We start from the raw sequence: 27,433 nt of genomic DNA on the forward strand, positions 1-27,433 counted from the left end.
AGGCCTGTGATTGGCAAATGTTGTCTATATATGCAAATAAGTGTGGAAATTGTGTTCCTTCTTAGTGTTCAAAGAATTCTCATTGGAGTATAAATAGTTAAGGAAAAGTGGGCGTAACCAGAAATGAAATGGACTTCTCAATTCTGGGTAAGAAAGAAAGGAGAGGATCAACCAGAAGTTATTGAAGCCTATTAAATTAGTTAAGCTCCTAGAATGGAAGGGCTTAAAAAAACAACAAAAAAAAAATTAGCCAAGTATTTCTGAAAAAAAAAATTGAAAAGAAAAAAGAGCAGACAGAAAGGCTGAGATGCAGCATATGACAAAAATGTACCAGTGAGGGACATATTAGAAAAGGACAGGAAGTTGAAAATAAAACTGAGATCTGAATATTCTACTTAGATAATCTATTCAACAAATTTTTATAGTTTGCTTTAAATTCCTAACAATAGAGTGACATATATAAATAAGAATAGGCACCTGCCTCATGTACCTTGAGGTCCTGAACTCAAGTAGAATTAGATGTTAAAGGTGCTATGATAGATGCCTGTGCAGGGCCCAGGGAAATGGAAAAGAGGAAGAGGTCAGATAACCAGATGCTCTGGAAAGGTTCATTAGAGTAGATGACACTTGAGCTAAGCTTCTCAAGATGTCCAGGCATCAGTGAGATGGGCTGTAAGGTGGAGTGAGGTCTTCCCCAAACAGGGAACCTCCAGGGTGCATCAGAAAAGGGCAAGTGGTTTGGCTGGCCAAACCTGGGGTTCAACAGGAACAAAGGAAAGACTAGGTTGAAGAATGCAGGAAAGGTCTAAGAGTTTTTAATACTAAGGACTTAAGAGTTTAGACAATAAGTAGTCATTAAAAAAGGAGAATAATGTTTTCAGATTTGCTTTCTAGAAAGATAATTCTGAGAGCTGTGTGAAGGGTAGATTGAAAAGGGTGAGGCTGGAGACTAGAAAGCCTGGCAAAAGCCGGGCTCTGTGGCTCAGCCTGTAATCTCGTGCCTTTGGGAGGCTGAGGTGAGTGGATTGCCTGAGCCTGCGGGTTCGAGACCCGCCTGGGCAGCGAGACCTCATCTCTACAATAAATCAAAAAATCAGCCGGGCGTGGTAGCGCATTCCTGTAATTCCAACTACTTGGAAGGCTGAGGCAGAAGGATCGCCGGAGCCTAGCAAGTCGAGGCTGCGGTGGCCAGGTGCGGCCACTGCACTCCAGTCTGTGCGACAGAGTGAGACTCTAACTCAAAAAAAAAAAAAGAAAGAAAACCTGGCAGGCAATTGATGAGGAGGTTGCTTTGACTTCCACTGACACATCTTTTAAAAGTGTTATTAGCATTCAGTCTAATAAGGTGACTGAATATTCCAACTCTGATCTCATTTCTCTTGTTTTCAAAATTTGGTTTTTGGGTTTTGGTGTTGATGTAGGTGGTGCTAAGTGAAGGTAGAGTGGAATGAGAGGTAAGCATCTCGGTGGAGGTCTAGGAATCTAAGATGACTTCTTTTTTTTGATTGATTGGGTGGAAGGTAGTGCTCAAGAGCTAGTTGGGAGGGAAGATGATAGAGTTAATTTTGTAATTGTTACATTTATGTTGCCTATGGGAAATAGCAGCTACCAAAACTGTAAATACAGGCCAGGCACAGTGTCTCACACCTGTAATCCCAGCACTTTGGGAGGTGGAGGCTAGAGGATTGCCTGATTCCAGGGGTTTGAGACCAGCCTGGGCAAATTGGCAAGGCCTCGTCTCTACAATAAACCCCAAAATTTATTGGACATGGTGGCATAAGCCTGTAGTTCTGGCTACTTGGAACGCTGAAATGGAAGGATCATCTGAGCCCAGCAGGTCAAGGCTGTGGTGACTGTGATCATGCCATTGCACTCCAGCCTGGGCAACAAAAAACAAACAAACAAAACACCAAAAACTTAGATATTCACATTTGTTGTTATTCTCCATGAGAGCAGGAACCGTGTTTATTTTGCTCACCATTGTAAATCAATGCCTAGCACGGTGGCCTAGCATAATAGACACTCAAATATTTGTGAATGAACAAACTGAATGGATGTAGTTAGAAAATGGCCAATAGGCAGTCTGGAGTTTATGAGAAAAAACAGAGGCTGAAAATAACAGTTTAGTAGCCATCATCATGACTACCATTTGTTGAATGCTTACTGTGTTGAACTAAACACTTCAAATACATTAGCTCATTTTGAGGGATACTGTTAATCCATTTTATAGATCGGGAAGCTGAGATTTGGAGAGCTCAATATCACTCATAATGAATTATGTGGTTTATGTTGGCTATGGAAGTAAATGAAAAAGAAGACGCTGTTAGGAAGAATGCACGAGTTAGGGACAGGAGATTTTGATAAAGTTGGAGTAAGAAGTTCTGCGGGGAGAAAGAACATGATGGAGCTAAAGAATTAAGTTGGTTGCTGGGCATGGCGACCCGCACCTGTAATCCCATCATTTTGGGAGGCTGAGTTGGGAGATTGATTGAGGTTAGGAGTTTGAGATCAGCCTGGGCAACAGAGTGAGACCCTCATCACTACAAAAAAAAAAAATTTTTTTTAAAGAATTAAGTTGGTGAGAGCATGGTGAAATTGTAACCCTTATTGATGGCAAGCGGCAATGTAAAATGGTGCAGCTGCTGTAGAAAATAGTGGTAGTTCTTCAAAAAGCTCAACATATATGTCTTGGTAATTCCATTTCTAGATATATGCCCAAAAGAATTAAAAACATGTACACATAGAACCATTATTAGAATAGCCAAAATGTAGAAACAACCCAAATGGCCATCAAGGGATGCGTGGGCCAACAAAATGTGGCATATGCATACAAAGGAATATTATTTAGTCATAAAAGGAAAGGTTATAGGTTAAAATGTGTCCCCTCCAATTTTATATGCTGAAGTCCCAAACCCTAGTACCTCAGAATGCACCTGTATTTGGAGATAAGTTCCTTGAATAGGTGATTAACTAAAATAAGGCCATCAGGGTGAGGCCCTAAGCTAATATGATTCAGTGTCCTTTTTTTTGAGTCGAAGTGTCACTCTGTCACACAGGCTGGAGTGCAATGACTATGGCCTCAACCTCCTGGACTCAGGTGATCCTTCCACCTCAGCCTTCCTAGTAACTAGGACTGCAGGCATATGCCACAACACCTTGCTAATTCTTGAATTTTTTTTTTTTTTTTGTAGAGACAAGGTCTCATTATGTTCGTAGGATAGTCTTGCATTCGTGGGCTCAAACAATCCTCCTGCCTTGGCCTCCCAAAGTGCTGGGATTATAGGCGTGAACTACCGGACCTGGCCTGGTGTTCCTATAAAAAGAGGAAGACAATAGAGACATACGTGTGCACAGAGGGATGCCTATGTGAAGAGGCAGCACGAGGAGACCATCCATCCCCAAGCCAAGAAGAGGGGCCTCAGAGGATGCCTCTTGATCTTGGACTTCCTTCCTCCAAATCTATGAGAAAATAAATATCTGTTGCTTAAACCACCCAATATGTGGTATTTTGTTAAGGCAGTTCTAGAAAGCTAATACAGGAATGAAGCACCCATACATGCTACAATGTGGATGAATATTGAAAAAAACTATGCTAAGTAAAAGAAGCCAAACATAAATATCACATATCGTATGAGTTCAGAATAGGTGAATTTACAAAGACTGAAAATAGATTGGAGGCTGCTAGGGAATGAGGTGGGGAGTGGGTAACAGGGAGAGAGTGTTTCATGTGTAATGGGGAAATTATGTTTAATGAGGTCTTCTTTGGGAGAGAGAAAGGTGGTGGTTGCACAACATTGTGAAACTACTAAATGCTGCTGAATTTTATATTTCAAACTGATTAATTTTCTGTTATGTAAATTTCACTTTTAAAAAGAGAGAAAGTGGGCTATTTAAGAGTTTTAGAGGTCGAGCAGATTAGGTTATTCTGAGGAAGTCCTAGTGAAGCAAAGGGGAGGCTGAGATTGGGACATTTAATAAGCCAGGATACTTCCCATCAAAAGAGGACTGGATAAAAAAAAAATAATATACACAATGGAATATTACGCAGCCATAAAGAAGAACAAAATTATGAACTTCACGGCAACTTGGATAGAATTAGAGTTTATAATACTGAGTGATCTCTCATAGAAACAAAGAGCTGAGTATCACATGTTCTCACTCATAAGTGGACCTTGAATAATTACCATAATACTATAAGAAAAGGATTGACAGTAGCGGGAAACTCTGGGGTTGGGGGTGAGGATTGACAGTAGTTGATATCTGCCTGGGGAAGGGGGCACACCTCATCAGTAAGGGTACCTGCACAATGAATAGTTGTATACTAACCCTGAATTGTACCCCACAATTTTAAAATAAAAATTAAAAGAGGAAAAAAAACAAAAATGGGTTTAAATTCAGATTCTAATATTTATTTGATTTGTTACATGGAATAAGTTACTGAATCTTTTGAAGTATCATTATCAATGGGAAGATCAAAATAATATGCCATAAAATTGTATTTCACGAATGTCATTGTGAGAATTAAATGAGATAAGTCTCTAATAAATGGTAATGTTAGCCAGGCTCGGTGGCTCAGCCTGTAATCCCGTGCCTTGGGAGGCTGAGATGAGTGGATTGCCTAAGCCCGTGGGTTCGAGACCCACCTGGGCAACTTGGTGAGATCTCATCTCTACAATAAATCAAAAAATTAGCCTGGTGCGGTAGCACGTGCCTGTAGTTCCAGCTACTTGGAAGGCTGAGGTGGAAGGATCGCTGGAGGCCAGCAGTTCGATGCTGTGGTGGCCAGGAGCGGCCACTGCACTCCAGTCTGGGCGACAGTGAGACTTCAACTCAAAAAAATAAAAAAAAAAATGGTAATGTTATGGAGCAGTATGTTATTAAAACAGAAAGAATAAATAAGATAAATAAGTTTTAGTTCAACTCATTTCACAATGTATACCATGTGGCTACACAGTATAAAACTTCATGCATTAACTGGGTGTATAATTGTTTTAAAAAATAATATGATAGTAAAACACTTCTGTTTAAAAAAAAAAAAAAAAGAAGAAGAAGCCAGGATTAAAGGTCAGCATATCAGATGGGTGATCTGCAAAGACCTTGAAATCACCCAGCAAGATGACAGAACTTGGGATAGAGTGGAAGAGTCTGCACAGGTGCCAGAGTGCTCAGAAAACGTGCAGATTGTACCCCCAGAGGCTGGTAGACGATACTGATAAGGAAGCTTAGAGACAGAGGCAACAGATGGTCAGAGACTCAAGAGAAATGTGTTAACCTGAGCGGACAGGAATAACGTTTTGGAAGCTGCCTGGAGAAAGTGAAGAATGTTGCCCTTACTCCCTACCCCGGAGGAAAATGAATAGTTCCAGAAGACACACAGTTTTGTTTTTTGATTTTGTTTTTTTTTTTTTGAGTCAGAGTCTCACTCTGTTACCCAGGTTGGAGTGCAGTGGTGCTGTCATGGCTTACCACAGTCTTGACCTCCTGAGCTCAGGCTATTCTTTCACCTTAGCCTCCTGAGTAGCTGAGACTACAGGCACATGCCACCAAGCCCAGCTAACTTTTTTTATTTTTTATAGAGATAAGGTCTCACTGTGTTGCCCAGACTGGTCTCAAACACCTGGTCTCAAGTGATTCTCCTACCTTGGCTTCCCAGTGTGCTGGGATTACAGGCATGAACCACTGCACCTGTTTTAACTGAGTCAAGGAAGTAGAGAGGGCAAGCTGTGAGGACAAGGGAAGTTGATTTATTGTGGGGTTTCAGGGAAGGGAAGATGGGGTTTCAGGTAGGCACAGGCTTTCTGGGTTAACAATTTTAATGGTTGTTTGTCTACGGGTAAGATATTACTTGATGGCTAGGCTCGGTGGCTCAGCCTGTAATCCCAGCACTTTGGGAGGCTGAGGTGAGTGGATTGCCTGAGCCCATGAGTTTGAGACCCACCTAGGGCACTTGGCAAGACCTCATCTCTACAACAAATAAAACAAAAATTAGCCGGGCGTGGTAGCACAGCTACTTGGAAGGCTGAGGCGGAAGGGTCGCCGGAGCCCAGCAGGGCGAGGCTGCAGTGGCTGGGAGTGGCCACTGCACTCCAGTCTGGGTGACAGAGTGAGACTCCAACTAAAAAAAAAAAACAAAAGATATTACTTGACACAACCCACTACTAACTCCTTAAAAAGGAAGTTAGAAGGACATTTGTGGTATTTACCATTTACAAATTTATGTTTTACATTTACAGATATTATTGATAGGAAAAATGTGGTTTGCCAATAACAGCATTTATTCCTATGTGATCTAACAGTGACATAGAGTAAGCACCTTGTCTAAAGGCTTGGCTCCAGCTTTACACTCTGTCATCTCTGCTGACAACTCACTGGTGCTCAGCAGAAACAAAGCTATTCGAGAATTTGCCCTGCCTAAACACATGAGTTAACAGATTCTTTGGTCTCTAAAGAGAACAGAAGTAAGGCTTTTTAGTCTTTAATATTGAAAATCATCAAGTCTATTTTGCAAATAGCTGTTTCAGGCAATTAACAAATATTTGTTAACTGCCTAGGACACCCCTACAGTCCTGTGAGAGAAACAAAGAACTATGAGATTATAATCAGAGAGCTAACAGAGTCACACACCAGCATTACATGATAAAACCGCTCTGTCTCAAAAGAGCGCTTGATTTATTTCCAAATGACTGCTATGGACAACAAGCATTTCAGGATTCATGGTGAGGTCTGGAAAGGCAGCACAGCACCAACACAGGCCATGAAAATTGGGAGAAACTTTAAAGTTTGGGTGGAAGAACAGCATAAGACTAGGCATAAAGGCAGGCAAGTTCACAGTATACTTGGTGACTACTGAGTATTTTCATAAGGTCATCCGGGTGAAATGTTATGGATATGGTTCAGTTAGGGTTAGGTGGGACTCTGAGAGAGACTGTTTCATGCCTATCCAACCCATTGCCTTTTTTTTTCTTTTGAATCAGGGTCTCACTCTGTCGCCCAGGCTGGAGTGCACTGACACAATCACGACTCACGGGAGCCTCAGCCTCCTGGGCTTAGGTGATCCTTCCAACTCAGTCTCCCGAACAGCTCTGTTGCGTTGTCTGTTCTCAAACTGCTGGGATTGAGCAATCATCTCGCCTCAGTCTCCCAAAGTGCTGGGATTATAGGCATGAACCACTGCACCCAGCCCCATTGCCATTTTTAATAACAAATATTTTGTTCTGCTCCCTTTGCTACACAACCTATGTATGCATGTATTTTGAGTTGGAGTCTCACTCTGTCGCCCAGGCTGTAGTGCAGTGGTATGCTCACTGACACCATAGCCTCAACCTGCTGGGTTTAGGCAATCCTTCTGCCTCACCATTCCAAGTAGCTGGAACTACAGATGCATGTCACCATGCCCGGCTAATTTTTGTGATTTATTGTAGAGACAAAGTCTCACCAAGTTGTCCAGGTTGGTCTCAAATTCCCAGGCTCAGGTAATCCTCTCTCCTCGGCCTTCCAAAGTGCTGGGATTACAGGCTGAGCCACGGCGCCTGGCCTACACAATATATTTTAATTGACATATAATGTTCTGACTACAAAGGGTACATAAAAGAAAAATAATTTTAAGAATAATTTTGTATATGAGCCAGGCATGGTGGCATGCACCTGTTGTCCAGCTACGTGGTAAGCTGAGGCAGGAAGATTGCTTGAACCCAGGAGTTTGAGGCCAGCCTGGTCAACATAGTGAGACCCTGTCTCTAAAATACATTTTTAAAAGATGTATATTTAATTCCATTTATATGAGTTATCTAAAGTAGTTAAACTCTTAGAAACAGAATGTGAAATGGTGGCTTCCAGGATGGAGTGAGAGAGAATAGAGGAACTATTGTTCAGTGGGTATATAGTTTCAGTTTTGCAAGAGAAAAAGAGATGTGTTGCTCAACAATGTACACATAGGCCCGGTAGCTCACGCCTGTAATCCCAACACTTTTGGAAGCCAAGGCGGGAGGATTGCTTGAGCCCAGGAGTTTGAGACCAGCCTGGGAAATATAGCAAGACATTGTCTCTACAAAAGAGCTAACTATTAGTCAGCTGTGGTGTCATGCACCACATGCTGCTGGGGAGGCTGAGGCAGAAGGATCACTTGAGCCTAAGAGGTTGAGACTCTGGTGAGCCGTGATTGTGCCACTGCACTGCAGTCTGGGTGACAGAGTGAGACCCCATCTCAAAAACAACAACAAAAGAGTGTATTAGCTAGGGCTCTCCAGACAGTCAGAACCAATAGATTATATATTAGATATATGAGAAGGGATTTATTAGAGGAACTGGCTCATGAGATTATGGAGACTGAGAAGTTCCATGATAGGTCATCAGCAAGCAGGAGATCCTGGTGACATGGCTCACAGTTCTTGTGCAAAGGCATCAGAACCAGGGAAGCTGATGCTGTAACTCACAGTCTGAGACCAAAGGCCTAAAAACCCAATGGTGGAGGTCAGGGTGGCTGGGAAGTCTGACATTGTCATAAAGAAAGGAAGAGTATATCCAAATTCCAGCAGACAGATCCACACAGTCACCTTTTCTCTGTTTTTGTTCTGTCCTCATCCCTGCAGACTGGATGGTACCTGACCACACTGAGTGTGTGTCCTCCCCACTTAGTCCACGCAGACTCACATACTGAAAACTCCCTTAGACATACCCCAAAATAATGCCTTACCAGTTGTGTTGACATCAGGATTGATGGTAAATTTTTCCTCATTTTTTTTTGGAGGTGGGGCTGGGTCAGAGTCTCACTCTGTCGCCCAGGCTGGAATGCAGTGGCATGCTCATGACCACCGCAACTTCAACCTGCTGGGCTCAGGCAATCCTTCTGTCTCAGCCTTCCAAGTAGCTGGAACTATAAGGTTGTACCACAATACCCGGCTAATTTTTGATTTATTGTAGGAGCAAGGTGTTGTCAAGTTGCCCAGGCTGGTCTCGAACCTCTGGGCTCACGCAATCCTCTCTTGCCTCCCCCTCCCAAGGTGTGGATTACAGGCATGAGCCACCATGTCTGACTAAGTTTTTGCCACAATGAAAAATATGTATTGCCGGGCTCGGTGACTCAGCCTGTAATCCCGCGCCTTTGGGAGGCTGAGGTGAGTGGATTGCCTGAGCCCGCGGGTTTGAGACCCGCCTGGGCAACTTGGCGAGACCTCATCTCTATAATAAATCAAAAAATCAGCCGGGTGTGGTAGTGCATGCCTGTAATTCCGGCTACTTGGAAGGCTGAGGTGGAAGGATCGCCGGAGCCCAGTAGGTCGAGGCTGCGGTGGCCGGGAGCGGCCACTGCACTACAGTCTAAGCGACAGAGTGAGACTCCCAACTCAAAAAAAAAAAGAAAAACATGTATTTGAATATATAGATATTTCTAAGAATGGATTAATTTTCATTTGGTTTGCTCAGTATTTATTATTCCTACTGCATCTGAGGGTTCATGCCTTTCATTAGTTCTAAGAGAAAATGACTCTCTCATACTCTCCCTTTTGTCTTTTTATGAAATGCAATTTTTTTTTTTTTTAAGATAGGGTCTCCATCTGTGGCCCAGGCTGGAGTGCAGTAGCACAATCATGGTTCATCATAGCCTTGATCTCCTCCTGGGCTCAGGCCATCCTTCTGTCTCAGTCTCCTTAGTAGGTGGGACTTCAGACATATGCCACTACACCTGGCTATTTTTAAAATTTTTTTGTAGAGATAAGTTCTTGTTACGTTGCCCAGGCTGGTCTCAAACTCCTGGGCTCAAGCAAACCTCCCACCTCAGGCTCCCAAAATACTGGGATTACAGGCATGAGTCACTGCACCTTGCATGGAATGCAAATTAAATGTATGTTAGATTTTCTCATTCTAACCTCCATAAACTCTTAATCCTTTTTTCATATGCTTTCTGTATCTTTGTCTTTCTGTGTCTTTTTATAGTTTTTCTATATCTTTGTCTCTCTGTGCAGTGTGCTTTTTAAGTAAAACATACAAACAAAATAATAATAATAATAATAATAAATATACGCCTAAATGAATTCTTGCAAACTGAGCACACCTGGAACCTGCACTCAGGAAACAGAACATTACTAGCACTGCAGATATAATTCTCACGTACCCTCTTCCAGTCACAGCCACCCCAATGGTGTCCCTTAGTTTTGAGGTAGATGTTGGGGTATAGTTTTGCTACAGACTCTGTTTTTTAAAAAAATAATATTGTTAGTTAGCTGGGTGTGGTGGCACAGGCCTGTAGTTCCAGCTACTTGGAAGGCTGAGGCAGAAGGATCACCTGAGCCCATCAGTAATCATGACTGTGTTACTGCACTCAAGCCTGGGCAACAGAGTGAGACTCTAATAACAACAATAATAATATTGCTATTGAGATATAATGCACTCATTCAAAGTGTACAATCAAATTATTTTTAGTATAGTCACTAAGTTGTGCAACCATCAGCACAATCAATTTTAGAACATTTTCATCACCCTCATAAAGAAACTCCAGGCCCATTAGCAGCCATTCTGCATCCACACCCCGATCACTCCTAGCCCTAACCTACCACCATTCTGTTTTCTTTATAATATCCATAGATTTGTCTATTCTGGATATTTTATATAAATGGGATCATACAACATGAGGTCTTTTGTGACTGGTGTCTTTCACTTACATTCAAGTTAATTTTTGTATATTATATGAAATCAGAGTCCATCTTCATTTTTTTGCATGTGGATGGCCAATTGTCCTAGCAGCATTTGTTAAAAAAAGCTATTGTCTGTTTATTGGATTGTCTTGTCAAAAATCAATTGCTCATAAATGTGAGAATTTGTCAATTCCATTTCATTGATCTATATATGTATTCTTAGGCCAGTATCATATTGCCTGGACTAACTATATAGCTTTGTAGTAGTCTCTGAAATCAAGTCCTTAAATTTTTTCTTCTTTCTTCAGATTTTTGGCTATAATAGGTGTCGTGAATTTCCATATGAATTTAGGATCCATCTGTTAATTTTTGCAGAGAAAGATAAACCAGCTGGAATTTTGATGGGGATTGTATTGAATCTATAAATCAATTTGGAGACTATTGCCATCTTAATAATATTGTCTTCCAATCCATAACCATGGGATGTTTTTCCATTTATTTTGGTCTTCTTTAATGCCCTTCAAAAATCTTTTGTAGTTTTCAGAGCATAAATTTTACTAAATTTATTTCTAAGTATTTTATTTTTTGATGGCATTTTAATTTCTTCATAATTTCATTTTAGATTGTTTATTGCTAGTGTGTAAAAATAAAATCGATGTTTGTATATGGATCTTGCATCCTACAGCCTTGCTGGAATCATTTATTAGTTCTAATAGTATTTTAATGTGTTCTTTGTGATTTTCTATATAAAAAGTTGTGTCTTCTGTAACAGTGATAGTTTTACTTCTTTTGAAATCTGGATGCCTTTTATTTTATTTTCATGCCTTCTTGTCCTGGCTAAAGCTTCCAATACAATATTGAATACAAGTGATAAAGTAGGTTGTTCTTATCTTGTTCCTGATGTTAGAGAGGAAAGCATTATCTTTTATCATTAGTTATGATCTTAGTTACAGGTATTTTATAGATTCCTTTTATTATGCTGAGAAAGTTTCCTTCTATTCCTAATTTTCTGAATGTTTTTATCATGAAGTCATGTTGAATTTAGTCAAATGCCTTATCTGTGTCTATTGAAATGACAATGTGGTTTTTATCCTTTATTATATTCATATTGTGCAATATGTTCATTGGTTTTTCAATGTTAGGCCAACTTTGCATTCCTTGGATAAATTTCATTTGATCAAGCTGTATATTCTTTTTTTTATATTGCTGACTCGCTTCTATTAGTGTTTGCTTGAGGATTTTTGTGACTATATTCATAAGGAGATAGTTATATTCTGAAGGTTTTTTAAGAGTGATTTAGGGAGTTTCAAAAGGTGTGCTACTGCTATTGCCATCCTTTGAGAGCCTTGATTTCATAACCCTGCTATCATATTTTTATGTGTTATCATAAAAATTCATTATTTAAAAAGATTTGTGGGGAAAAAACCCACAAGCCATTGTTTTAGCCAAGCTCCCTCTTTTTATTATTCAACATACATTTTTCGGTTTTTTTTTGAGTTGGAGTCTCACTCTGTCGCCCAGACTGCAGTGCAGTGGCCGCTCCCGGCCACCGCAGCCTCGACCTGCTGGGCTCCGGCGATCCTTCCACCTCAGCCTTCCGAGTAGCCGGAATTACAGGCATGCGCTACCACGCCCAGCTGATTTTTTTGATTTATTGTAGAGATGAGGTCTTGCTGCCCAGGTGGGTCTCAAACCCGCCGGCTCAGGCAATCCACTCACCTCAGCCTCCCAAAGGCGCGGGATTACAGGCTGAGCCACCGAACCCGGCTAGCATACATTTTTCAATTTATTTATTTATTTATTTACTTTAATATAATTTTTCCTGGCTGGCTGACACTTTGATTTCAATCATTCAATGCACATTTATTAAACATTTATTGAGGCATTATCAAACATAACTTTTAAAAAAATTGTTTATTTACTGAACCTGGGGTATATTGGGTACACAACCAATTTTAAGTTTACATATCTTAATTCAATTTTAAAGTGTTTTTACACACATACACATAAAAATTGGTATGCAACAGTTGTCCTAAGGTGAAACAGTCACCTTATCAATAAACTGTTGCAAGTATTTTCACCCAAGGCTGAAAAATTGTTTAACCTGAACATGAAAACCTGTAGTAAATTTAGATAAATTATATAAAACTCATTTCTTGTAGTTTTCCCCTTACAAAGATCTAAAATAAATGTACAAATAACTAATATACATCAGTCACAACATAATCCTGGATCATTCCCCACAGCAAAACCAGATGCTTCTTTAATTTTAAACTCATCATCAGAGACCAAGAGAAACTCATTTCATTTTATACAAAACACAATTCACACGTGCCAAAAAGAAAGAACCAAGAGAAATAGAAACAAAAACAAAAACCCTAGTACTGACACTGATGTTCAGTGTCCTAGTTAAACAGTGACTGCAAAGCCACTGACCAAAAATAAAACAGTGGCTGTGTATCACTGCAATGAAATCCAAGAGGCTTTAACCCTTTGGCATCAGAAATCCAGATTTTCCCCATTATATGAATGCATACTTCCTACGTGTCAAAAGTGGAGAGACTGGATGTGCCAGTGTGGAAAGAAAAAGAGCTACCATTCACTAAGACACCCAGAGAACTGGCTTTAACAGACACTTCTTACAAGGTTAGTCAGAAATCAAAATACTGCAGGATGAGGGAATCCAAAGAATGCTGTCATCTTAGTTAAGTCCTAACAGGCTTTATGCTAACTTCCTGAAAAAACTGTACTTTATTATGAAAACAAAAGGAAAAGAAGACTATACTCTTGCATTTCATTAAGTGTTTGAATTTTGGAAGGACCTATACAATGAAGGTAGCATTCAAAAGGAATTATGCCGGCCAGGCGCGGTGGCTCAAGCCTGTATCCTCACAATTTGGGAGGTCGAGGCGAGAGGATTGCCTGAGCTCAGGTCAAGACCAGTCTGGGCAACTTGGTGAGCCCTGTCATGTCACTACAATAAATAAATAAAATTGGCTGGGTATGGTGGTGCCCGCCCGTAGTTCCAGCCACTTAGAAGGCTGAGGCAGAAGGATTGCCTGAGCATAGCAGGTTGAGGCTGCAGTGGCCATGAGCATGCCACTGCACTCCAGCCTGGGTGATAGAGTATGACCCTGACTCAAAAAAAAAGAAAGTATGCCAATCAATTGCCAAATTTTCACTATAACTTTCTGAAAAAGATATTCCCCCCAATACCTATTAATCACAAAGAAACAGAAACATAAAATGTGAATGTGCAGTTTAGAAAGTAAAAATGCAGAAACTAATGATATTATTATGAGCATAGTGTTTGGTAAAATGTGAGTTTTGAATTTGGGATCTTCAGGAAAAGGCTGTGTGTGTGTGTCTGTGTGTGTGTGTGTGTGTGTGTGTGTATGTGTGTATGTGTTGGAGTCTCACTCTGTCACCCAGGCAGGAGTGCAGTGGCACGCTCCCAGCCACTGCAGCCTCGAACTGCTGGGCTCAGGTAATCCTTCTGCTTCAGCCTTCCAAGTAGCCAGAACTACAGGTACACGCCACCATGCCCAGCTAGTTTTTTAAAAAATTTATTGTAGACATGAGGTCTCGCCAAGTTGAGGCAGGTCTCAATCCTGAGGGCTCAGGCAATCCTCTCACCTCAGCCTCCCAAAGTGCTGGGATTATAGGCGTGAGCCACCACACCCAGCCAGGGAAAGTCTTTTTAAACAACCCTCAGACTTCAAAAAATCTCTTCAGGTAGTAGTGAAGTAAAGTCCAAGCGCTTAAATCACAGACACCAACACAAAGTTATAAGTAACCAAGGAGAGGTTTATAGCCAGGTTCAGCCATGGCCAGTGACCGCTTGCCAGAGAGGATTCCAAACCAAGGGGCGCCAGCTGCAGCTGAGAGTTTTTTAATAGACCAAAACCATATCCTGGTAGTAACAGCTGCCAGGGACTTTTCAGCTAGCTAATCACAGTTGTCAAGGACTTTCTAGCTAGCCGAACTGCAATGTGTAAGCAAGCTTGTTTACAAAAGCAGATTTAGCTTGTTATGCCTACAAGAGCATGAGTCTCCAGTCTCTTTGGGGGCTTGGGGTCTGGGTCAGTTTGTCCCTTTCACATTCCCCCCTTCCGAATTGTTCCTGGAGTTAAATCTTTGACTCCTCATATAAAGGGTTATAGTGAGATTTGAGGACCATCATTTTAATAGGCATGATGCTATTTTTGATATAGTTAAGCAAACTTCTAACAATACAGGGCCCCACAGTAATACCTATCAAGAGCAAGAGGAGGGGGTCAGCAATTGCTGAAATTAGGGTGGTTAGCCAGGGGGACCAGGAGAAGAGGGATTGATACCAGTTTCCTGAAACCTGATTTTGTAATTCTCGCTGCCTGATGTTTTTCCTCACTTGGGCGAGAGTTTCCCGTATTATCCCAGACTTATTGGCATAGAAGCAACAGACTTCCCCTAAACCCATGCAAAGGCCTCCTTGTTTTATGAAGAGGAGGTCTAAGCCTCTCCTGTTTTGGAGCACTACTTCAGTCAGGGAGTTTACCTGCTCTTCTAATCGGGAGACGCTAGATTCTAGTAAACTTAGGTCTGCATTGACTTGTGCGCTTAGTTTTGGTCCCCCACGACCAAGGAGGCTGTACCTATGGCTGTAGATCCTGCAACACCCAGACTTACAAGAAGGGGCACTAGTATGGGGATGGCGCATTTAGCTCGCGGAAAATCTGGGAGCCGGAGATGCTCCCTTCCCTCTGTTCCTTGATATATATATATATATATACACTTGGGGTAAAATATGTACCAGGACGCAGAGTTCCGAGGTGGCCTGAAGGTGCTGCAGGGCCACACATGGGGTGATGCCCCACGTGCAGGCAAACCAAGTGGTGGGGGGAGCTACAGCCAATCGGGGGCTTTTAGAGTTTGGGAGGTCTGCGGCATTAATTCGGGAGGTGATGTTGCAGGATGCCTGAAGGGGAGAATTTGTCAACGGAAACTGTGGAGAATATAGGCAAGTTCCCTGCCCCTGGAGGTTCCCCAAGGTTAAAGTTGGGTGGGGACCCCAAGGGCACAGTCCTCGAGATTGAACCGTGGTTAGATTGAGGATCTGTATGTTTTTCTCTGTGTCTCCTATAGGGGAAACAGCCCCGATTCCCACGTAATATGGGGGGTGGGGATCCAGGCATAGCCAGCTGTCCTTGGCCAGATCAGGACGAGTTGCATTAATGAGCCGGTAAACTGCCGATAGCATAGAAAGAAACTGATCGCTGAGTGATGGAGATGGCACAGAGGTGTTCCCAGCGGAGGGAGATGGCATAGAGATGTTCCCAGTGGAGGGAGGAAAAACATCAGGCAGCGAGAATTACAAAATCAGGTTTCAGGAAACTGGTATCAATCCCTCTTCTCCTGGTCCCCCTGGCTAACCACCCTAATTTCAGCAATTGCTGACCCCCTCCTCTTGCTCTTGATAGGTATTACTGTGGGGCCCTGTATTGTTAGAAGTTTGCTTAACTAGTTCTCTTATAACAGGATTAGGAGGTTCGGGTACATGTAGAATGATATTGTGGATGGGTCCTACCGGGTTGAGAGTGTGGGGGGGTACGTTTCCTTTGTATGGTGAATAGCATTCCGGGGTCACGTCCTGTGACATACATTCTGAGCCCCCACGTTTTACCTGCTTCCCATACCTTCTGAATGCTGAAAGGGTCCCAGTGGGTTACAGTTAACCTCAATGGGTTACAAGTTTTTAATTGACTACATGGGGATGGGGACGATAGTCTCCGAAGGTTTATGTAGGGATCACTGTTTTTCCAGGAGCTATAGTTTCACATCCCCATGCAGTGCAGTGGAACTGTTGGGGTTTATGACAATGGTAGGGACTGGCAGCTGGGCAGGCGTAAAACTCAACGTCTGCGAGGAACTTCTCAGATCTTAGGACCCCCCAGTGGTGGGAATGACATGCATCTCTCCTCTTGCCATTATCCCTACAAAATGTTGACGCTCATGCTAACAAGGTCGGCCATAGCTTACAAAGATCAAAATTAAAAGCCGGCTGGTCGCTCCCGTGTTAGGAGGCGACTACGCTCCGGTGACCGTGTCTAATTTTTTTTTTTTTTGAGTTGGAGTCTCACTCTGTCGCCCAGACTGGTGTGCAGTGGCCACTCCCGGCCACCGCAGCCTCGACCTGCTGGGCTCCGGCGATCCTTCCGCCTCAGCCTTCCAAGTAGCTGGAACTACAGGCGCGCGCTACCACGCCCGGAGTCCCGAGTGTAATTGCCCGGGGTGTAGTGATTCCGGGCAGGGATATAGAGGGAGATTAAAGTTAAGAGTCCGAAACACGCAAAAGTCTTATCTTTAGGGGGTCCCCTCCGGTGGCGGGCTTGACGACCTTCCATTTCTCCGGGTGTGACCCCGTCGCTGCCTTTACTTGCCAGTGATGAATCCAAGGGCGGAAGCAGTTGGTGTTGTCAGAATGACCACGTGGGGACCCTTCCACCTGGGGATTAGAGCCTGGGTCTTGTGTCATTTTATTCAGACCTGGTCACCGGGCTGGAATGGGTGAGGGATTTCTGGGGCTGGTTTTTGGAGAGCCGCCCACATAGTCTCTGTCTGTTGAACTTTTTGGAGCCCCTGTAGTGACTGAAGTAAAAATTATGGTTAGACAGTTCCACCGTGTATTCCATCCCAACCTTCGGGAGTAACGGCGGGGCCGTCTGAAAAGGATTTCAAAGGGGGTGAGGCCCTTAATGTAGGGAGTACATCTGGCCCTTAAGAAGGCGTAAGGTAGGAACGTTACCCATCCTTTGCTGGTCTCTTGAGGTTAATTTAGTTAGGGTTTCCTTTAGCGTCGGATTCACTCTTTCTACCTGCCCTGAACTTTGGGGATGGTATGCACAATGTAAATTCCAATTTATCCCCAAGGCCTTTGCCATACCCTCAGTGAGCTTTGAGACAAATGCTGGGCCATTGTCTAAGCCTATTGAGATAGGTAAGCCATACCTTGGGACTGTGTCATCCAAGAGCTTTTTAACTGTGACTGAAGCAGTTTCGGTTTTTGTAGGAAATGCTTCATTCAACCCATCCCAAGAAAGTGTCTACCAATACCAACAGGTATCTGTATCCATACTGCCCCGGCTTTATTTCTGTGAAATCTATCTCCCGATGCCTCCCAGGGATTAGTCCCCTATTCTGGACCCCTTGGGTGAATACACTGACCTTAGCGCCATTGACCTGTTGGCCGGGGATGCAACTTTGAAGGAGTTTCCTGCACCAGCTGGTCCAGATAGGAAAGAAAAGATTCTTTCCCTATGAGTTCAGTTAGTTTTGTTTTCCCTAAGTGGTTCCCTCATGGAGCTGACGCAGGAGCTGCTGTCCTAAGGCTTGAGGGAGAAAAATTCTGCCATCCTGGAGTTGTAGCCAGCCACTTGGGATTTGGGGTATATTTAGCTTCTATGCGGTAAGGAGATCCTCCTCCACGTATTTCGATGGCTTATTTAGGACTGGAGGAGGCAATGCCAGCCGGCAGGCGGTTCTGCAATAAGCAGCTTCTCTGGCTGCTTGGTCTGCCTTTCTGTTTCTTATTGCTTCCTTTGAGTTCCCTTTTTGGTGGCCCGGGCAGTGAATAATGGTCACTCTTTTAGGGGCCCAGATTGCCGCTAGTAAGTCTAGAATTTTTGCTTTATTTTAAATAGTTTTCCCCTCCGCCATGAGCAGCCCCCTTTCCCTGTAGATTGCCTGTGGACATGTGCAGTAGCAAAGGCATACCTGCTGTCAGTGTAGATGGTTACAGTTTTTCCTGTGCCCGCTTTTAGGGCTTCCATCAGCGTAATTAGTTCCGCTTTCTGGGCTGATGTCCTTGGAGGGAGAGCCTCAGCCCAGACAGTTCCCTGCAGAGTGACCACTGCTGCCCCCGCATTACCTGACCCCATCCTGCATGAAGCTGCTGCCATCCGAGAAAAGGGTTAGATCAGGACTTGTTCTTGGGACGTCTGTTAAATCCCATTGCAACTTCTGTAGAGTGACTTCGAAACAGCCGTGGGGTGGTTCTGTAGCGCTTTCTTCTGGTCACAGGGTTTCAGGGTTTAAACTGGTGGTGTGCTGAAACTTGATACGGTTGATCTAGGAGCAGTGCTTGGTAACGAGTTCTTCCGGCATTTGACATCCATTTGTTAGGGGCCCCTCGGAGCAGAGACTCCACCGCATGTGTGGCTGTAATGGTTAAATTCTGTCCCAGTGTTAGCTTGTCTGAGTCTTTTACTATGGCAATGGCCGCAATGACTCGCAAACAGGGCGGCCAGCCTGAAGCTACTGGGTCTAGTTTCTTTGACAAGTAGGCCACTGGTCTATTCCATGGGCCAAGTCTTTGGGTTAGGATTCCCCGGGTGACGCCACGCCTCTCGTCTACATAAAGGTGGAAAGGTTTTTCAATATCCGGCAGGGCCAGGGCCAGGGCCGAAACCAGAGTGTTTTTAAGGGCTTGGAAAGCCTTTTCGCCTTCCGGGGTCCATTGGAAGTTAGCCCCTGGCCCTTTGGTAATTTCATATAGGGGCTTTGTGAGTTTTGCAAACTTAGGGATCCACAGGTGGCAGTATCCCACCATTCCCAAGAATTCTGGAACCTGCCTTTTGTTTCCTGGGACCGGGATGCCTGTTATAGCCCGAATGCATTGGGCAGTTAGAGATCTCTTAGCTCCTTTGAGGTTGTATCCAAGGTAAGTGGCTATAGTTACACAGAGCTGAGCTTTCATTGCTGACACTCAGTACCCCAGAGTATGAAATTCCTTAAGTAGGTCCCTGGTGGCATGCAGGCACTCACCTTCTGATGTAGCCACAATTAGCAGGTCATCTACATACTGTAGCAGATCATTCCAGGGTGCTGTTGCCAGAAGGCTCAGAGGTCCTATCTAAGTGTGGGAGAGTTCTTAAATCCTTGTGGGAGCCATGTCCAGTTAACTGGCCATTTCCCCCTTTCTCAGGATCTGTCCATTCAAAGGCAAACAAGAGCTGGCTCTACTTAGCCAGGGGAATGCTGAAGAAAGCGTCCTTAAGTTCCAGGATGGAGTTGGCTAGGTGGCTCAGCCTGTAATCCTGCACCTTTGGGAGGCTGAGGTGAGTGGATTGCCTGAGCCCGTGGGTTCGATACCCATCTGGGCAACTTGGTGAGACCTCATCTCTACAATAAATCAAAAAATTAAGCCGGGCTCGGTGGCTCAGCCTGTAATCCCGCGTCTTTGGGAGGCTGAGGTGAGTGGATTGCCTGAGCCCACGGGTTCGAGAACCGCCTGGGCAGCGAGACCTCATCTCTATAATAAATCAAAAAATCAACCGGGCGTGGTAGCGCATGCATGTAATTCCGGCTACTTGGAAGGCCGAGGTGGAAGGATCGCCGGAGCCCAGCAGGTTGAGGCTGCGGTGGCCGGGAGCGGCCACTGCACTCTAGTCTGGGTGACAGAGTGAGACTCCAACCCCCCCCAAAAAAAAAAAAAAATTAGCTGGGCATGGTAGCACACGCCTGTAGTTCCAGCTACTCGGAAGGCTGAGGTGGAAGGATCGCTGGAGCCCAGCAGGTCAAGGCTGCGGTGGCCGGGAGGGTGCCACTGCCCTCCAGCCTGGGCGACCGAGTGAGACTCCAACTCAAAAAAAAAAAAAAAAAAGATCTAGGACGGTGTATGCTTGCCTTTCTGGGGAGAGTCCACCCAGGAGAGTGTACGGGTTAGGAATCGTGGGGTGGATATCCTCCACTCGCCTATTGACTTCCCTTAAGTCCTACACCGGTCAGTAATCCCCGTGCCAGCTTTTTGGACTGGAAGCAACGGGGTGTTCCAGGGCAAGTGGCACGACACTAAGATTCCCACCTGCCATAGGCGCTGAATGTAGACTGCAATACCCCTCCAGGCTTCCTGGGATATAGGGTACTGCCTTACCCTAATAGGCGTTGACTGGCTCTTGAACTGAACAATGACCAGCGGCTGATGAGATGCCAGCCTGGGACGGTTTGATTTGACCCATACGTGGGGAAACTCAATCTGCAATTGAGCTAGCAAAATGGTGTTTGAAGAGTCTAGTGGTTGCTTATCCTCCATCAGCACGTATTCTTCACTTAAAGGAACAGTAACGAGAATTTTTGCTGGTGTCTCCAGCTGGTTTAATTTTACCGTGGCAGTGGTTTCTTGAAAGCCTATGTTGGCTTTAAGCTTGTGTAGGAGATCTCGTCCCAAGAGTGGGTACGGGCAATCTGGCATTACTGGGAACGAATGTGTAACTTCCCCCTTTCCCAAGTTGACCATTCTTTCGGTAGTCCATGGGACCAACTGGGTCCCAGTTGGCCCCTGAACCAGGGTTCGTTTTTGGTGCAGGGGGCTGCTATCCCTTTGTAGGACCGAATTTGCAGCCCCTGTGTCTACCAGAAAATGAACGGGTTCACCCCCCTCAGTAAGCTTCACCCTGGGCTCCAGGGGGTGGGTGGGGGGTACTGCTAGAGCCCTGGCCCCATCAGTCTGTCTGCAGCTGAAGCACTGGAGTAGGCGGTGGTGGTGGGTACTCTCCTGAACATGGGGAGGGAGCCTGCGGTCGGGGTGGCTTGTTTGGGCAATCTTTCACATAGTGTCCTAACTTTTTGCAGTAGGCACATTGGTCTTTTGCCAGTGGCTTCCTTTTGGAACCCTGTTGCCCCCTCTCCCAGCTGGCTGTTTCGGCCTGGCTTCTTCCAGAGTCACCACAACCACTTTGGCCATTTTCTTAGCCTGCCTATCCTTCTGGGAATCCCTGTTATTATAAACCCTCTGAGCCACCTCTGTTAATTCTGACAAACTTTTGCCTTTGAATCCCTCAATTTTTTGCAGTTTCTTTCTTATATCTGGAGCTCACTAGGAGGCTGTAACTAGTACCCTCCGGTTTTCTGGGGCCTCGGGGTCTATCAAAGTATACGTCCAGTAGGCCTCCATGAGTCACTCCAGAAAAGCGGTGGGAGATTCCTGCAGGCCTTGAATAACCTCACTTACCTTAGACAAATTTGTGGGGTGCCTTGCAGCAGCCTGGAAACCCCCCATTAGGGTCTGGCAGTAGGTGGTGAGATGCTCCCTACCTTGATCGGTGTTGGGGTTCCAGTTGGGTCTTTCAGTGGGAAAGACATGCTCCACACGGAACAGCTCTGCAGCCTGACATCTTGCCCCAGGACTAGTTTTCTTGCTTCCTGACGGATTCTCTCCCTCTCTTCCATGGTGAAGAGAGTTTGGAGAAGCTGTTGGCAATCATCCCATGTGGGCTGATGGGTGAAGGAGATAGTTTCTAAGAGAGAGATGAGGCCCTGGGGTCGCTCAGAAAATGGGGGGTTTTGGTTCCTCCAGTTATAGAGGTCACTAGTGGGGAAGGGGGCGCACACCATGAAGGGCAGGGCTCCCATTCCACCGACATCGAACCCTGGGATTTGTCACAAAGGAAGAATTGCCGGTTTTTGCGTCTCCGGGTTTCCCGAGGACGAATCCGGGCTCGTTGACTGGCTAGGGGCTGTTGGGCTCTCTAAGGAGGAGTGGGGAAGTGTGGGGTAGAGGGACTGGTAGGAGGACCCATTCCTATTGTGTGATGGACTGAGAACCTCTTGAACCCCTTGTTCCCGTCGGGGTATAGGGTACGGCAGGAGAATGTTGTTGTCCTCCGGTGGGTTCTGAAGGACCAGAGTTTTGGGTTTAGGAGTTTCCTGAAAAGCTAAAACATGAGAAGAGTTATTATTTTTCTTGACCTTTCTCATCCACAGTGGTTGTCGCATTACCAAGAGGTACCAGGAGGTGATATACAGGATCTAGTCTGGATGACGGTGATAGACAAACTGGCAGACTTTCTCCACTATGGTGGGATCAAAAGTACCCTCTGATGGCCAACTGCAATTAGGAAATGTGGGCCACTCAAGGAAGCAAAAGGTTGTTGGTTTACCCTTGTTTACCTGGTCACCCGAGTCTTGTGCTGCTTTCTGAAAATCCTTGAAGTGGCACAAGACCAGCTGTAGAGGGGTGTCAGGCTGAGAACATTGTTGTCCCATAATATCGACAGCTATGCCGGACACAACAGTGACAAACACCAAACACGAAAAGACAGGGACTGAACAAAGAGACTTAACTGCCCAAGGGCAAAACAGGAGATCCTGGTGACGTCTCACTGGGACCTCGGACCCCAGAATTAGTGCTACATCCAGCTTTCCTGAGGGTCTCTACAGGAGTGCACTCAAAACAGAAATCAGGAACCTGACTTACCTCTCTGAGGACTTCCAGAGACATTGTGAGTCTGCCAGAGATACAGGCCCAATCAAACCCAGAGAGTTCACGGGGATGCAGCCCCACAAGGCCCGTCGGTTAAAGCAGGTGCAATTTAAGCACTCGGTTATCCCGGACAAGCCCCCAAATGAAGTAGGGTCCGAGCGTTTAAATCACAGACACTGATACAAAGTTATAAGTAACAAAGGAGAGGTTTATAGCCAGGTTCAGCCATGGCCAGTGACCGCTTGCCGGAGAGGATTCCAAACCAGGGGGCATCAGCTGCAGCTGAGAGGAGTTTTTTATAGACCAAAACCATATCCTGGTAGCAACAGATGCGAGGAACTTTTCAGCTAGATAATCACAGTTGTCAAGGACTTTCCAAACTGCAATGCGTAAGCAAGCTTGTTTGCTAGCCAAACTGCAATGCGTAAGCAAGCTTGTTTACAGAAGCAGATTTAGCTTGTTATGCCTACAAGAGCATGAGTCTCTAGTCTCTTTGGGGGCTTGGGGTCTGGGTCAGTTTGTCCCTTTCACAGTAGATCTGTCCCAATGTTATGACAACTAGAACAAGAACGTCAAAGAAGGACCAAAGGACCACTTTGCCGTTTGTGCTGTAATTTATGGCTCTGTGTTTCCTCTCCCAAACTTTCATGGACTGTTGCTAGTGTTTACAGTGGTCACTGCCACTGCTAACTCGTTGGTCATTTCTTCTGGCTTGTTCTGGTAAGCTTCTGTTTCCATGTCTTTTCCTTTTGGGGCCTCCCCAATGTCAATGGTGAACATCACTATCTTTGGAGTCATGGTGGACATCCTATTACTAAAACAAAACTTTTATGTTCCGTCCATGTGAGTGGCGAATGTGTATTTCCCACTGAACTCTTGGTCTCCTTTATAAATTCCTTTATTACCAGGTCCTATAATCTCCATGTCAATGTCCAGGAAGCTGCCCTCGGCCACCTTGAAGATGAGGACCATCTTGGTGCCTGAGGTGACCATCTCAAAGAAGCACTCCTTGGTGTGCACATCCATGCTGATGAAGTAGCCCGAGGCTGTGGCCAGGAAAGCAGCCAGGAGCACCAGCAGCTTAGCAAGTGTCACCATGGTGGGGCCCAGGCCAAAGTCAGGATCCAGACTGTGGCCCCCAGAGCCACTGCCGTTGCTGCCCCACTGCTTTCTCCATTAAAAATAACTTAATGAGAATGACCTTTTGGTCTCAAATGTCTCAATTAAAAATACAAGGTACAGCCAGGCTCGGTGGCTCAGTCTGTAATCCCGCGCCTTTGGGAGGCTGAGGTGAGTGGATTGCCTGAGCCCGCGGGTTCAACACCCGCCTGGGCAGCGAGATCTCATCTCTACAATAAATCAAAAAATCAGCCGGGCGTGGTAGCGCATGCCTGTAATTCCAGCTACTGGGAAGGCCGAGGCAGAAGGATCGCCGGAGCACAGCACGTCGAGGCTGCGGTGGCCGGGAGCAGCCACTGCACTGCAGTCTGGGCGACAGTGAGACTCCAACTCAAAAAAAAAAAAAAAATACAATGTACTTAAATTTTTTCACATGTACAGAAGGTTTACCTCAGTCTCAATTAATAGCTGTGATTTGTCAATGTAAGGCCTGATGATTTTTTTTTTAAATCAGGATCTCATACTGTCGCCCAGGCTGGAGTGCAGTGGCATGATCACAATCACAGCTCATGGCAGCCTCTACCTCCTGGGCTTAGGCGATCCCTGCACCTCAGCATCCAAAGTAGCTGGGACTACAGGCATGCGCCACCACGTCCAGCTTATTTTTTAAAAAAATTTTTTGTGGAGACAAGATCTCACTATGTTGCCCAGTCTGGTCTCAAGTTCCTGGGCTCAAGCGATCCACCCAACTCAGCCTCCCAAGTGCCAGGATTACAAGTATGAGTCACTGTGCCCAGCAAGACCTGCTGGTTTTAATTCAGTCTTAGCTTTGTTTTGTGGAACAGAATAATACAGCTTTGGAAAAATCAATAACACTGGCAAGATCTATCAGCACTTTTGCCACTAATGTCAATATCTGTTTGCATGATTCTTTACTGTTTAGATGTTCCTCCTTATTAAGCAAATTCTGTCAAAGAAAACAAGTTAGGCAATAACTAGGAAATAAAAAGATTTAAATTTGTTCTTCTACTGAAAGAGCTCAGGGAAATCAGAGATAAATATGAACCCTTGATTTCAAGCAAATTCTCCTGGATAAAAATTCTGTTTATAAGGATTATTTAGTTTTGAAGTAAGTTTCCTAATGTAACTTCAAGAAAATATAATTTTTTAGTTCATTTATCTTTGATGAAGAAACTATACATCCAGTGTTTGCTTAGATAATGTAGTTTGATAAGCAAGAAGCAAGTTTATTTAAGGAATATAAATAATTAGTTCCTTATTTGTTGGCTATATACAACATGATATATGATTTGGTATTCTCCAAATCATTTCATAAATTGTAATCATATACCTAAAGATATGCATCAGATTATCTTAGACATGGTGCTTATTTCAGGGTAAGCTTTTGTCCTGAGGTGGTCTGATTTTAGTTTGTTTGTTTGCTTGCTTGCTTGCTTGCTTGTTTATTGAGTTGGCATCTCACTCTGTCACCCAGGCTGGAGTGCAATGACACCACCACAGCTCACCACAGCCTCCACCTCTTGGGCTCAGGTCCCGTCTCAACCTCTCAAGTAGCTGGGACTACAGGAGCGTGCCACTATGCCAGGCTAAATTTTTGATTTTTTGTAGAGACCAGGTTACCCAAGCTGGTCTCGAACTCCCTCTGGGCTCAAGCAATCCTCTCGTCTTGGCCTCCCAAAGTGCTGGGATTGCAGGTGTGAGCCACTGCACCCGGCCAGGAATGGTCTAATTTTTTTTTTTATTTTTTATTTGGAGTCTCACTCTGTTGCCCAGACTGGAGTGCAGTGGCTGCTCCCGGCCACCGCAGCCTCGACCTGTTGGACTCCAGCGATCCTTCCGCCTCAGCCTTCCAGGGATGGTCTAATTTTAAGGAAGCACAAGATTGTTGTTTGTTGAATAGTGAAAGGGAAATTCTCCCTCATTCTGAAGTAGCTCTGGTTACTGTTGGCAGTAATAATTAAGTGAGGATCCTGGCATCCTGGAAAGCAAAGCTTTGGTAGGATGAAACTGGGTTCTTGGCTAGTAATTGTTTATCATCCAAATCATGACATTTATAGGAACAAAAGGGATGTTCTTAATAATTATACTAGGATAAAAGCATAAGCAGAACTGTTTTAAGCAAATCAGGATCCATAGTCATTCTAGTTCTTGTTAATACCCCAGTTCTTGCTGATACTGTTGAATACCTGGACCAAACTATACTTGAAGCCTAATCTACCTCTGGACTTTTCAATGATATGAACCAATGTTTTCTTATTATTTAAGTCCATATGAGTTAGAAGTTCTGTAACTTACAATAGAAAATATCATAACTGATGTAGTGTCTCAACTTACTCCCAATTTTATTTCCCTGTTTTGAAGCTGTTAGAATTTGTGGACATGTCTGGAAACAATATTTAATAATCTCTCTTGATTATGTGATTATAAATACCACTCAGCTGACATTTCTGCATTCGGTCAGAAACCAGTTTCACATTCTGCCTATTCTTTTGAAACTTAAAATAAAATCAGCCTGTTGTGGTGGCTCATGTCTGTAATCCCAGCACTTTGGGAGGGTAAGGTTAGAGGATGACTTAAGATCAGGAATTCAAGATCAACCTGGGCAATATAGTAAGACCCCATCTCTACAAAAACTTTTTTTTTAAAATTTGAGTCAGAGTCTCACTCTGTCACCCAGGCTGGAGTGCAATGGCATGCCTATGGCCACTGCAGCCTCGACCTACTGGATTCAGGTGATCCTTTCTCCTCAGCCTTCCAAGTAGTTAGAATCACAGGCATGCGCCACCATGTCTGGCTAATTTTTTGATTTATTGTAGCGACGAGGTCTCACCATGTTGCTCAGGCTGGTCTTGAACCCCTGGGCTCAGGCAATTCTCTTGCCTCTGCCTCCCAAAGTGCTGGGATTGCCAGTGTGAGTCATCATATCTTATTATGAATTTTTTTGAATTATATTTTAGTAAGAAAAAAATGTTTTTGAGTTTTCTAATGACTCTTTAGGGTTCTGGCCCTTATTTATTTATTTGAGTTGGAGTTTCACTCTGTCACCCAGGCTGGAGTTCAGTGGCATGCTTCATGGCCACTGCAGCCTCGACCTGTTGGGTTCAGGTGATCCTTCCACTTCAGCCTTCTAAGTAGCTGGAACTACTTGTGCACGCCACCATGCCTGACTAACTTTTTGATTTATTGTAGAGATGAGGTCTCACGATCTTGTCCAGGCTGGTCTCGAACCTGTGGCCTCAGGCATTCCTCTTGCCTCAGCCTCCCAAAGTTTTGGGATTACAGGCACGAGCCACTGTGCCTGGCCTTCTACAAAAACTTTTTAAAAAAATTAATTGGGTGTGGTGGCACATGCCTGTAGTTCCAGCTACCTGGGAGGCTGAGGCAGGAGGATAGCTTGAGCCCAGGAGTTCAAGGCCACAGTGAGCTA

At 44.4% G+C, this 27,433-nt stretch overlaps 1 pseudogene; it reads right to left on the minus strand.

Moving 5' to 3' along the window:
- Positions 1 to 14,331: 14,331 nt before the first annotated feature.
- Positions 14,332 to 23,964, minus strand: LOC103263104 (annotated as a pseudogene).
- Between the last annotated feature and the right edge of the window lie 3,469 nt (positions 23,965 to 27,433).

The sequence above is a fragment of the Carlito syrichta genome, unplaced genomic scaffold, assembly GCF_000164805.1.
Source record: "Carlito syrichta isolate Samal-C Ts95f unplaced genomic scaffold, Tarsius_syrichta-2.0.1 Scaffold304726, whole genome shotgun sequence".
NCBI classification, from domain to species: domain Eukaryota; kingdom Metazoa; phylum Chordata; class Mammalia; order Primates; family Tarsiidae; genus Carlito; species Carlito syrichta.